The sequence below is a fragment of the Eptatretus burgeri genome, chromosome 5 (assembly GCF_056783735.1).
Source record: "Eptatretus burgeri isolate ZD-2024b chromosome 5, Ebu_testis_v1, whole genome shotgun sequence".
Taxonomy (NCBI): Eukaryota; Metazoa; Chordata; class Myxini; order Myxiniformes; family Myxinidae; genus Eptatretus; species Eptatretus burgeri.
In genome coordinates, this window is record NC_140965.1 from 110,637,873 (window position 1) to 110,650,226 (window position 12,354).

Consider the following 12,354-nt stretch of genomic DNA (forward strand, 5'->3'; position numbering starts at 1 on the left):
ACTCAGTTTGATAAGCACTCAACAAATGTTAATGCAGTGATAAGTTTGGTTCTTGGTTGTGATCTAACAGCATGGTAAAGTAAGTTGAGGTTAGGAGCAGAGCCAACAGTCATAATCATGTCAGGGGTATATTTATGCCGCCAGTGGATGCATTCTCAGGTCATCAAGGAAAAGATGTTAGACTTCTGGAAGTCTTATTGTAAGAGGATGAGACAGGAGCATGGAACAATAAAAAAGGGGCCAACATTCAAGGTTATCATTTCGAAGGTATAACAGGAAATATTCTGTTAAAAAGCAAAGTCCGGAAGAGAAAGGAGCCAGCATGAAGTAACAATGAGATAAGGAAGGCACGCATAAAAAGCAATTTTCAATTATATCAGGAGCCTAGATTGAAGACAGATTGGGAAATTTGTGGAAAAACAGAAGCTAGTTAAAATATTATCCAGTCAGGAAAAAGTTGCTTTGAAAGGAAATAGCAAGGAATATCAACCAGGAAAAAATACGGTATTTATACACAATCTTTCTTGGAAATCTTAGCAGGTGTCGGATCATTTATGGATATTACAAATAAATTTCAGAGTGTATGTCATGGAATGGCAGAAAACTTAAGGAGTGCTCTTCATAACATTTACAGAAAAAGGAAGGATTTACACCTCAACCAGTAATGGATTTATCGACGGAAAAAAATATTTGAAAAGTTAGAGAATATTATATTTGGCATAGAGGAGGTTAGGAGGCAGTTATGGAGTTTGAGAGTGCGTAAAACCACAACATTGGGTGCTAACATCCAGGAGCACTGGAGGAGTTCGAGAGAAATGTTACGGCAGATCGATTCGATAGCTGGTAGGACATGAGAGGTACAAGATAGTTTTAAAATAGCAAGTGTTTAGATAGTTGAGGTTTGTTAGTTGATGTCAGAGCCAGGGGAAGGGGTGACAACCGAGTTCAAGATATCAAAACTTGGCTGAAACCCAGAAATAAAAAGTACTGGTAACTAGTGAATGGTGATATATCGAGATGGAAGGTAGTGGCCAATGGACTACGAGTGGGTTCTGGGTTCATTATTTTTTGTATTTTATATTGTGCATATTGGGCCAGGAGTCAATTACGCGTTTCGCCTGCGGGAAGCACAATTTTTGGTTGCCAGCTTTTAGAATTTGGCCAGGACCTTCTCTTTGTCAAAGTACACTGAGGAATCGTTAACATCCACCAAGTAATGCGAGCAGATGGGATGCCCAGCTTAATGTCCATCCGAAAGACAGCACACTTAATGATGCAACACCTTGCCTGTAAAGCACCAATCCGACGGTGTATAGTTGCACTGAGAATCAACGGAGCAAGGTAATGTGTGCTACCTCTGCACCATCCTACCAGGACTAATTTATCTAAATTAGACAGATAGCAAGAGGATATGTTTAATAAATTTACAGATGACATTAATTAAGGGGTAAAGTAAAGAGCCAGGAGGAAGAAGAGATTTCTTTCCAAAGATAACAAACCCTCAGGGGAAGTGTCCATGCACACTTCCCCTGGGGAGTTTTTGTCTTTGGAAAGATCTCAGGGGAAGTGTGTAAATACAACAACCCCCAAGGGGAAGTGTGCATGCTCAGCATTTTAACTTCAGTCTTGGACACGCCATGTATCTGCATTTGCAAGACAAACCTCCGCTTAAAATTCAGAGTTCACAGAGAAACGTGTATCCTGTCTAATCCCATAAAACACATCGGGACATACCACGAAGCAAAGTGAACATGTGCGGCACAGTCCACATCCTTTAGAGGAATGGGATAGGAAGTGGCAGATGGAATTTCATGGACGTGTAAAAACAAATATGGGAATGGGCAGAAACAACTGATACAGATAATTGTATTGATGGGGAGATTCTGCAGATTGGAGAACAGAAATAAAAATTGAGGAATAATTGCAGACAAAACACTCAATCCTTTAGCGCAGTGTCAGACAGCATAATTTAGTAAAGCAAACAGAACTTTTGGATAAATTTGGAGGGGAATTGTGATCAAATCAGAAGTTGTGCTCGAGTTGTACAGAAGTCTGGTAACATTTATAGTGTAACAGTCTGCTTTTGTTGCATCATAGAATGGATATCGCTGTGCTCGGTGTAGAGCAAAGAGAATGGTTGCAAGACTATCAAGTTTTAGACTTGATGAGAACTAAAACAACAGGACTATTTACAATGTGGTGATACATTAGTAAAGTTAAGTATTAAACATATTAAAGGAGAATGACAGTACTGTATACATAAAAGTAGATCATTTGAGGAGTTAAAAACTGGGACTTGAGAATACGGCTTGAACATAAGCAAACCAGAATTGAAATGAGAGGGAGTTTTATTTATCCTTTTTTACTCAGAGAGTAGTTGACGTGAAAGGTAGTGCCGGGAAAGGTAGTGCGAGTAACGGACAGTTGATCAGTTGAAAAAGTAATGAGTTAAACACCTAGAAGTGCCTAGAAAAGATGGGGTACGGGTGGCTCGAGTGAGCCGGAAGGTAGGTGCATCTGTCGGACTGAACCTGTGTCCACCTTCCAACGGGCTTATCCTCGCTCCTTCCGAATCCTCCCTCCCATTTTATTATCCTTCTGATGTGTGCCTCTTCTACCAATCTTCCTTTCCCTCTCGTTTCTTGTGGACCAAAAATGAAACGCAGAAAACAATGCTCCCGCAGTGACATGGCGCAGGCGAGATGGACAGAATGCCTTTTCTTCATCTCCTTTGCCTTGTATTTCCGAGAAAGGAGAAGTGTAAAGTGAGATGAGAAGAGAAAGGAACAAGTGTCAGCGCAATGTTGACAATGCACCATTTCCTGAGCAGTGTAGTCATTGTTATTTTTAGGCTGGGATTCTGCCGTATATGGAGAAGCGCTTGCTCTTTCTCTTTCTCTCTCTCAATCAGCTTGCCCCCCCTGATCCAACAAGCAAATCTAACACAGATGCTGGCTGACCCTTACAATTGCCTGTAAACCGTTAGCTGTGATGCCTGTGATCTACTGGGAAGTCACATTCAAGACCACACAAGTTTGGGGCTTTATCAATCTACAATGGTTTTTCATGTCCGCTTTCAGCCCCCTGCCTGTGTCCATTTATCTGCTTGTCAGTTTCATGGATTAAGCTACTGCACATAATATGACCTTCCTCCTTGCATTGATCTCAAAGAGGTTTAGCTGGCTATGCTGACTCTCCTAATGAACAGCACTCCAAACCATACCAGTTTTACAAATTCACCATTTGAATTTGTTTCGGATAAAGTGTCTGAAAATAGTTTGTCAACGCGTTGTTGAGGGGTTCTGATTTTAACAGGTTCAAGGTTTTTTTAAAAAAAGAACAATTGAGAATAAAATGTATGGACAAGTACATGAAGACAGCACATACAGGTTATGGTGAGGGGTATGCAACTCACTATAACACTGATGGAATGGTCAATTTTTTGGTATACAAAGTGGAGGATAGTGGAGGAGCAAGAACATAAAATGGATCGGGATGTTGCAGAAAAAAAGGAACAGTCGAAAGACGGGGAGGGGGGGGAGGAGGACAAACCAACAGTAGAGTTGAGAGACAACATTGAGGGAGACTTGGAGAAATATGGGATGTGGAGAGGAAGGAGGGCATTGCGAAGACAGGCAGTGTGGACAAGTGGGATACAGCCGCAAACTATCAGAAAGAAAAAACTGGAAACTTGGAAAGTGGTGGGCTTGGGAAGGCTCAATGGGGGTAGAAAACATCATGGTTTTGGATGGGAGGGTGGGTGATCTGAGAAGGTGGTGAACGGCTGTCTTTAAGCACTGGAGGGAAGAATGAGATTGAAGAGAATGCGGAGGTAGGTTCCACAGGTGGAAAAAAAAGAGCAATGAATGAATGGGAATTTCAGCAGAAGTGAGTTCCTGGCAGACTGTGTACATACAGTACAAACCTGAGGGTGGTGGGGGGGGTGAGTACCAAAAGAGCAGACCAGAAAGGAGGCTGTAGAAAACAGAGAGACCACTGACCTGTCTGTGATGTGAAAGTGATAGGCCCATAGACAGCGTCATTGCGGGAGATTCCAATGATATTGAAGGCCTTGGTTTCCAACAGCAAGGTGTGAAGCTGGGGTGCCAGACCAGAGGGGAGAGCAGTACTCCATCAACACACAAGGAAACGCAAGGAAATTAGACACAGGTGGAGACCATTCAGCCCATCAAGTCTGTGCCATATCAACACCAAACCAATTTATCAACACCAGATCAAAATATGAAAATGCAAATTTTTTTTTTTATTAAGTGTTTTTTGTAGATTTTGTATTTTCCACCAGGGGAGAGGGCATGGGTTTGGGTAAAAAAAGCACACATTAACCACACAACACCCCTTGACGAGACCACCACCGACAGCACTCTGTACACATGCACACAATCACCCATCAATGCTCAAGCTACCTAAAAGTCCTGTCAATATCCATACTAACCAGGAAACTTGAAGAGAGATGGGTTAATGAGGGTAGAAAATATCAAGGGGGTGGACGGAGGATAACCTGAGATGGTGGTGAGAAGTTGTATTGAAGCTCTGGAGGGAAGAGTGAGATCGAACAGACTGAGGAAGTCGGTTCCACTGGTGAGAGAAAAGAGGAATGAATGAGTGGAAATGTGCAGTGAGCATGGATTTTCATAGTTTCCCCAGAAGTGGGAAAGTGATAGGCCTTTGGACTCAGCATCAACATGGGAGATTCTAATAATCTTGAAAGCTTTTGTTTCCATGGCGTCAAGCTGAGCAAGATGTGAGGCAGGGGAGCCAGCCCAGAGAGAAGAGCAGTACTCCGTAAAGATGCATACCGAAGTTTTGTCGGTGGATAAGAGTTCAGGGGTGCGAAGGAAGGACTTTGTATGATGGAGAATGTCCAGTCAACGGCTGGCCTTAGAGGCCAACTTTGCAATCTGGTTTTCCCAAGAAAGATCATGGCTGATAGCGGGACTGAGGAGTTTGATTGACTGTACTTCCTCAAGAGGATTGTTAAGAAAGCAGATGGGGGAGGGGAGGTGGGGTTTGTCAGAGGATCCTTTCAGAGAGAGACAGTGAGTGTGAGATTTGTCAGGAATGAAAAACATGTTCCACGTGTTTTATCATCATGTGCTTTTGTCAAGATCTGAAGAGAGGAAAGAGGCTGCAGCTTGCCTGTCTGAAGGATGAGGGATGCCACAGCGCATAGTGGAGTTATCAGCAAATATATAAAGAGAATTTCCAGACTCAGATAAATTATTTATGAAGATCAGGAATAGGACTGGGCCTGGAACACTGCCTTGAGGCACTCTAGCATCGACAGGGAGAAGAGATGATAGGAATCTGCTGAGAGTCACACATTAGCTTGGAGAGGTCAGTAAGCCATGTGTGGAGTCAGCCTTGGATACCACAGGCAGAGTGTGTGGTGAGTAAAGCAGGATGCCAGACTGTATCAAAAGCACGAGATAAGTCAAGAGAGATGGCCCTGATCTCATGTCTGACATTGAGGGGCTCCATCCATTGTTGAGTGAGGAGTAGAAGCAGCATGGCCAAGGTGGATTGCCTCATCTGAAACCAAATTGGTAATCTGAGATGACATTGTTGGAGAGAAGGAAAGATTTCACTTAATCTGTGATGATGGATTCCATGACCTTGCTGATGATTGGAAGCAAGCTGAAAAGTCTGTATTTTAGTGAATCATTTTGCAGCTTTTTTATGTAATGCAGTGATGTTGGCTGATTTACAAGCAGATGGAAGATATCTGAGGGCATGTCATGATAGTATGAAAAGGGCAGAGAGGAGATTTTGAAAAGCAGCAGAGGAGGAGGTTTTGGAGATGTGAGCTGATGTCGTCTGGTCCAGTAGGAGAGTCATAGTCGAGGGTTGGAAGAACCTTCTTCACCTTCTCAGATGCAAAAGGCACAGAGTCCAAGAGCAGTTGAGTATGACAGGGAAGGATGGGTACCAAGAGTGATTGGTTGGGGACGCAAGATTTTGAAGCTAACACAGAATTGAGGCATTCATCCTTCTTACGAACGGAGGCAGCTGTGATGCCATTTGAAGTAAGGGAAGGGATGGAAGGCAAGTATCCTCCAGATACAGACTTGAGAAGGCACCACCAGGTTTCAGTGGAGAAGTCAACTTTGAAAGTTAAAACATGATATGAGGTTGGACAGATGTTGTTTTCTGGCTCTCTTGAGAGTGGACACACCTGTTGCAGACTTTGTGGAATGATCTGAGGTTGTCTTCGGTCGGGTTTCCCTTCCAGGAGAATGTCAGTTTCCAACAGGATTCAGTGTACCATGGGGAAAAGGATGGGTAAGATCACTGAAGACGACATGGGATCAATCTGTTCTTCCAGGAGAGTAGGTTTCTGTGGATGAATTCCCAGGCTGAATTAACATCAAGGGCAGTAAATATGCGAGACCAGTCCTGAAGTACGATGGATGCTTGCAGTCCCTGTCAATCTGGTTGTGAACTGCCAAACTCGCTGACATTGAGGCAGCACTCTGAAAATAGCCAGAGATGTTGACTGTCACTTGTTTTCACTCTTTGGCTTTTAGAATTTGGCAGTTACCTATGATCTCATGTCATGATCATTTCCTAACGATTATTTCATGAAATTATTTCAGTTGAAGATAAACAAGTGGAAATAATGAAACTATTGCAATCTATTTGATGAAAATTATGCAAAACTTCACAATGAAGATGGAATATGATTCAGTGAAAATGACTTTGATGGATTTGTTTCTTCATGGAACACATGAGACAAATTCACCTTCATCTGCTACTGGGATCTATTCTCAGCATGAATGAAAATGGAATGTATTTCATCAAATTCAGGATGTACGTTGCACAGTACAATACATTATCCTTGGCATCGAAAGTTAAAATATGTCAGCAAGTTGGCCGTGCCCACACGGGTTTCTAAATGGGGTGGAGATGGAGGTGGCAAAAATGCAAATGGCGCCTTCTATCATCGAGCCAGCAATCTGGGAGCAACAATTCACATTTATTGCCACATCTGATGCAACTAAAATGCTCTAATCGCAGTGAGGTGCTCCATTTGAAACTTTTCGATACATATAACTTTTTGATGCCTCGGATCTGTAATAAACATTTGTAATGGTGTCAAAGCCAGTGAAAAATTCCAAGGGAAGGATTCTCTATCCTTGAAAAGAAAATGTTACATTCACAAACTGCTTGAACCATTGAGGACAAAAATTAATGTCTTGCAATGGTGACATGAACAATGTCTCGCCGTAATTCATGTGCCAGTTTTGAATACATTTCTCTTCCTTTGTTAGTGTGGCATTGCTGAACGGATATCTCGGAGATAGGATGTACACTCACCTTTAGCTGTCTGTTCTCGGTTCAATCTCAGACAAGGGGAGGATCAAACTCAGACACTGGTGGTTTGTTGTCTGTACGGACTGTTCGTTGTCTGTTCCAACCCATATGCTTGGATTTGCTTGTGGAACTTCGACCACACAATGGATTTTGAAAAGTGCAGGTAATTATGTGGTGGTATTCCGCCCAAATTCTTAGTCACTGACCTAGTTTCAGCAGCACCCGATGGAGGAGTAGTTACATGGGTCATCAACATCATCAGTCCAGCTTATTTCAGTGTACTGCAGGATGAAGGTTGCCCTCATGTTGAGAGGGGCTCAAAAAATATATATATATATATACATATATATATATATATATATATATATATATATATATATATATATATACATATATATATATATATATATATATATATATATATATATATATATATATACATATATATATACATATATATATATTTATATATATATATATATATACATATATATATACATATATATATATATATATATATATATATATATATATATATATATATATATATATATATATATCATGCTCCTCAAGTGCAGGTAATAAATAATCTATTTAATAATATGAAGGCGTCACACACCCAACCAGTCCACCAAGTTTCATCCGAATCCGTCCATAGAATTTTGAGATAGCCTGCTCACAGACAGGCAAACAGGGGTGAAAACCCTTCGGTGGTGGAGTTTCCTTTCAAGGAACTTCAATACAGGATGAGGACATTCAGCCAATCAAGCCTGTGGTTGCCAAGCAATGGTTGTTTGTCTGTGCTCTCTCCTTTTCAAATGCTGAGCATCAAGCAAGGAAGCAACATGTACCATTTTTCAGTCTTTGGTATGACTCAACTGGGGTTAGAACCATCACCCTCCCAGGTTAGAACGATCACCCTCCCAGACTCAGAGCAGAAAGCCTAACCATTATGCCTTTGAGTCTTGTTCATGAGTACTTATCTTTATGAAAGTACTCTATATATAATTATAAAATAAAATTTTGTTTTGGATTGAACTAATGTTAAGGTTGCTGGGTTTTACAATTGAAAAAAGACAAATTAAAACTATATCTGACATCATTTTGGCTTAATGGTTAGGGTAGTGGGCTTGGGATCCTAGGGTCCTGAGTTCAAATCCCGCTCAGCTGTTGAATTAACACCAGGTGGGGTTGACTCTGCCTGTCATCCTTCCGAGGTCGGCAAAATGAGTGCCAGCATGCTGGTATACTGCGTCGGAGTGGCGACCCGTCCAGGATTGTTCCCAATAGCCAAGGAGACTGCTTCGGCAGCACCAACGCTCTGCACAGAGTATGGTCCTAATGGATGGATGGATGACATCATTACTAAGTCAAAGTCAAAAAATGTATCAGCATGAGAATATCAGGAAAAGAAAAAAAACAGTTAATGTTTCTGAGATAATAATCATTTTACAACAAAATGGAAAGGCTTTTGACTCCATTACCTAATATGGACTTATCACTACACACACACCGCTTATGTCAGCAGTTGATAGTCAAATATAAACTCGGATTTGATGTGCATTTTGATGCAAGTTTTTATTACTATTATTAATAAGGTTGCCTAAAACTATTTTATAGAGCGCTGGAGCTGTTGTGACCTGTAATAGTTGAAGCTGAGGGGATTGGAACTTGTCTGGATTCCAGATGGCTTGGCAAAACTGACCGACCACAGTGGATTCCCCGGAAGAGTAGTAAATGTAGCAGCACAAGCAGGGAGAGGCTGTGGTAAGGGAGTGAATATTGAGAGTAGGCAGTGTGGCAGCGACCCCTGACAAGGACGATAAATGAATTACCCATTTGGATAACCCTGTCAAGAAGTGTCGACTGAGATGGTTCTTTATTTTTAAATGTTATAGAATGGATGAGGCTTGTGAGGAAACCTGTACAAGAACCACATTGAGGGATAAATGATCCAAAATCACATGATTAGTCACCTGACCCTTGTTTTGGATATCAATGAAGTGAACCTGTCGTTCCTTTATTATTTATTAAAGCTTTCTATATCTTGTTGGTAGAATGCAAAAAAATTTGATCAACCCTTTGATATATATATATATATATATATATATATATATATATATATATATATATATATATATATATATATATATATATATATATTTTATTTTTTTTTACATATTAATTTTCATTCAACAATGTGTTGTCTTCAAGTACACCGGCCAGTGATGTAGCAACAGGACATGTCCAGATTTTGAGTAAGACAAAAAACTGGGTTCGTGAAGCATGTTTACAGATCTGTGCTGAGCAAAACATCAGTGAGAGTGGGAAAGTGCACTGGGAGCAGAATGAACAATGTGAGTTGGGTGCACAAGGAAAGAAGGATGGAGAGGTGGGGATCTGGGTACGGCTGGGGCTGGAACCATTATGACCATCTGGCTTCCATCAGTGCTGCCCGTCTGATGAGCGGCGCCAAGCAGGACTCTCACACCAGCGATCCGAGGCTCACACACAAGCAACAGCAAAGCCGCTCTCACGTCATTCAAGAACTTCCCTATAAGCCTTCCCATATCCAGACAAAATCTTACATTTTCATCACCATCAAAGGCAAATCAACACTCATCTGCAATAGCATCCTTATCTTTCACACAAATGAACATTATACCATTCTATCTTCAACCCACCCCCTCACCCCGTTTCATTTCAAGCTCAATCCTCTCCAACATCTTAATCTTGCTCTCTTAAATGCCACATCTGGGATGAGGAGACTGTAAAATGAGGACTCACATAAACACACATGCAAACACACACACACCCACACGGATTCTGGACTTAATCTCAGAAGAGACTGGTTCTGAAAAATGAGATGATGACTCATCTATATTGAGCCAGCAGGGTGTGTATATATATATATATATATATATATATATATATATATATATATATATATATATATATATATATATATATATATATATATATATATATATATATATATATATGAACAGGGTGTGCCAATAAAAGGTGAATCACTTCAAAACTTTATTAACCAAAACATTGAGTAATAAAACCCAAAATTAACTCGGAAAATGAAAACCAAATCATGGAGAAATGAAACTCATGATGTTTTGAAGCTGACTGAGGCTGGGGCTGTGTATATACAAGAAAATATATACAAAAATTATATATATATATATATATATATATATATATATATATATATATATATATATATATATATATATATATATATATATATATATATATATATATATATATATATATATATATGCCTGGTGTTGGCGCAGTGGTTAGGGCAGCGGCTTGGGATCCAAGAGGTCCTGAGTTCAAGCCCCGTTGGGCCACTGAATTAATACACCAGGGGGTTGACTCAGCCTGTCATCCTTCCGAGGTCGGCGAAATGAGTACCAGTGTACTGGGCCGGTGTATACCCCGGTTAAAATAGGTGTACCATATCCCTGTGTCGTAAGAGGCGACCAGGGTTGCGTCAGGAAGGGCATCATCATCATCATAAAACATGTGCCAAATCACGATGCGGATCATACGGATGATCCGCTGTGGCGACCCCTAACGGGAGCAGCCGAAAGAAGAAGAAGAAGAAGATATATATATATATATATATATATATATATATATATATATATATATATATATATATATATATATATATATATATATATATATATATATATATGAATTAATGTCGATCACTGACCTGAGACAAATGCCATGATGTCACCACAACGCACGTTCTGTGTGCGGCTCCTGGAAGAGCTGTCTCGCAGCGCTAATAACAACAGTGTAATTTCAGATACTCTCACAACTACATTGAAAATGCAGTTACCGACGAGTTTCGCCCTTGTTAGTGCATCATCAGGGCAAAATAGCAAGCAACCATACACTTATGACTGAAAACATTCCAGTTATATCCCAGATAATGTGTGACTCCAAACTGTGAGTGATGAAAGCATCGGAACCGAGTCCCATAAAGACCTTGTTGCATGGTAGCAGGAGCGACATGTGGCACCTGCCACTTGGAACTTTATCTATTGTTTCACCAAGCACAATCTGGAGTCAACATTGGATGTGGTTGGGTGAAATTATGAGAATTCATGTCATTCTCTGACCTGAGATGTCATGTGTTCTGGTGGTGACGTCATGGCGTTCATCTCAGGTGTTTTTTTTCTTTTTTAATTACGTGGAAGGGATAAAACAAAGAACTGATCAGGATGCAACATAACAAAAGGAACAACTGAAAGAGAAGTGGGAAACACCAACAGCAGGCCCGAGGGCCAAAATTCATGGAGATGAACAACAAGGAATGAGGGAAAGGGTGAGGGGTAGGGGAGAACGTAAGGAGTGGAAAAGATCATGGTTTTGGATGGTAGATGATCTGAGATGGTAGAAAACAACCGTCTTGAACACCTGGAGGAAAGAATGAGATTGAAGAGAATGTGTAAGTTCATTCCACATTTTGGAAAAAAGAAGAATAAATGTGTGGAGGTGAGCAGTGATTCTGGATTTGGAACGTTTCATTGGAAGGGGGTTGCTGGTGCACCACATGCACCATGCTGATACGTGGGTGGTGGGTTGGAGGGGGGAGGGCAGAGGGTGCAAGACCAGAAAAGAGGCAGAAGAATACAAAGATACCACCGACCTGTCCTGTCTGCGATGATAAAGGACTCAGCTTCATCACATTAGATTCCAATGGTCTCGAAGCCCTTGGCTTCGATGGTCAACCAGAGTAAAGTGTGAGCAGAGCAGCTAACCCATAGGGGAGAGCAGTATTCCATCAATCTGTGAATAAGGGTCTTGTTGGGGATAAGAGTTCAGGTGTGCCATGGAAGGACTTTGCACAACATTGAGGAAGGAGGGTGACTGTATTTGGAGACCAACTTTGAAATGTAGTTTGCCCAATAAATATCATGGCTGAGAGAGACCCAAGTGTTTGAATAACTGAACATCTTCGAGAAGGTTGGAGAGAGAGAGAGAGAGAGAGAG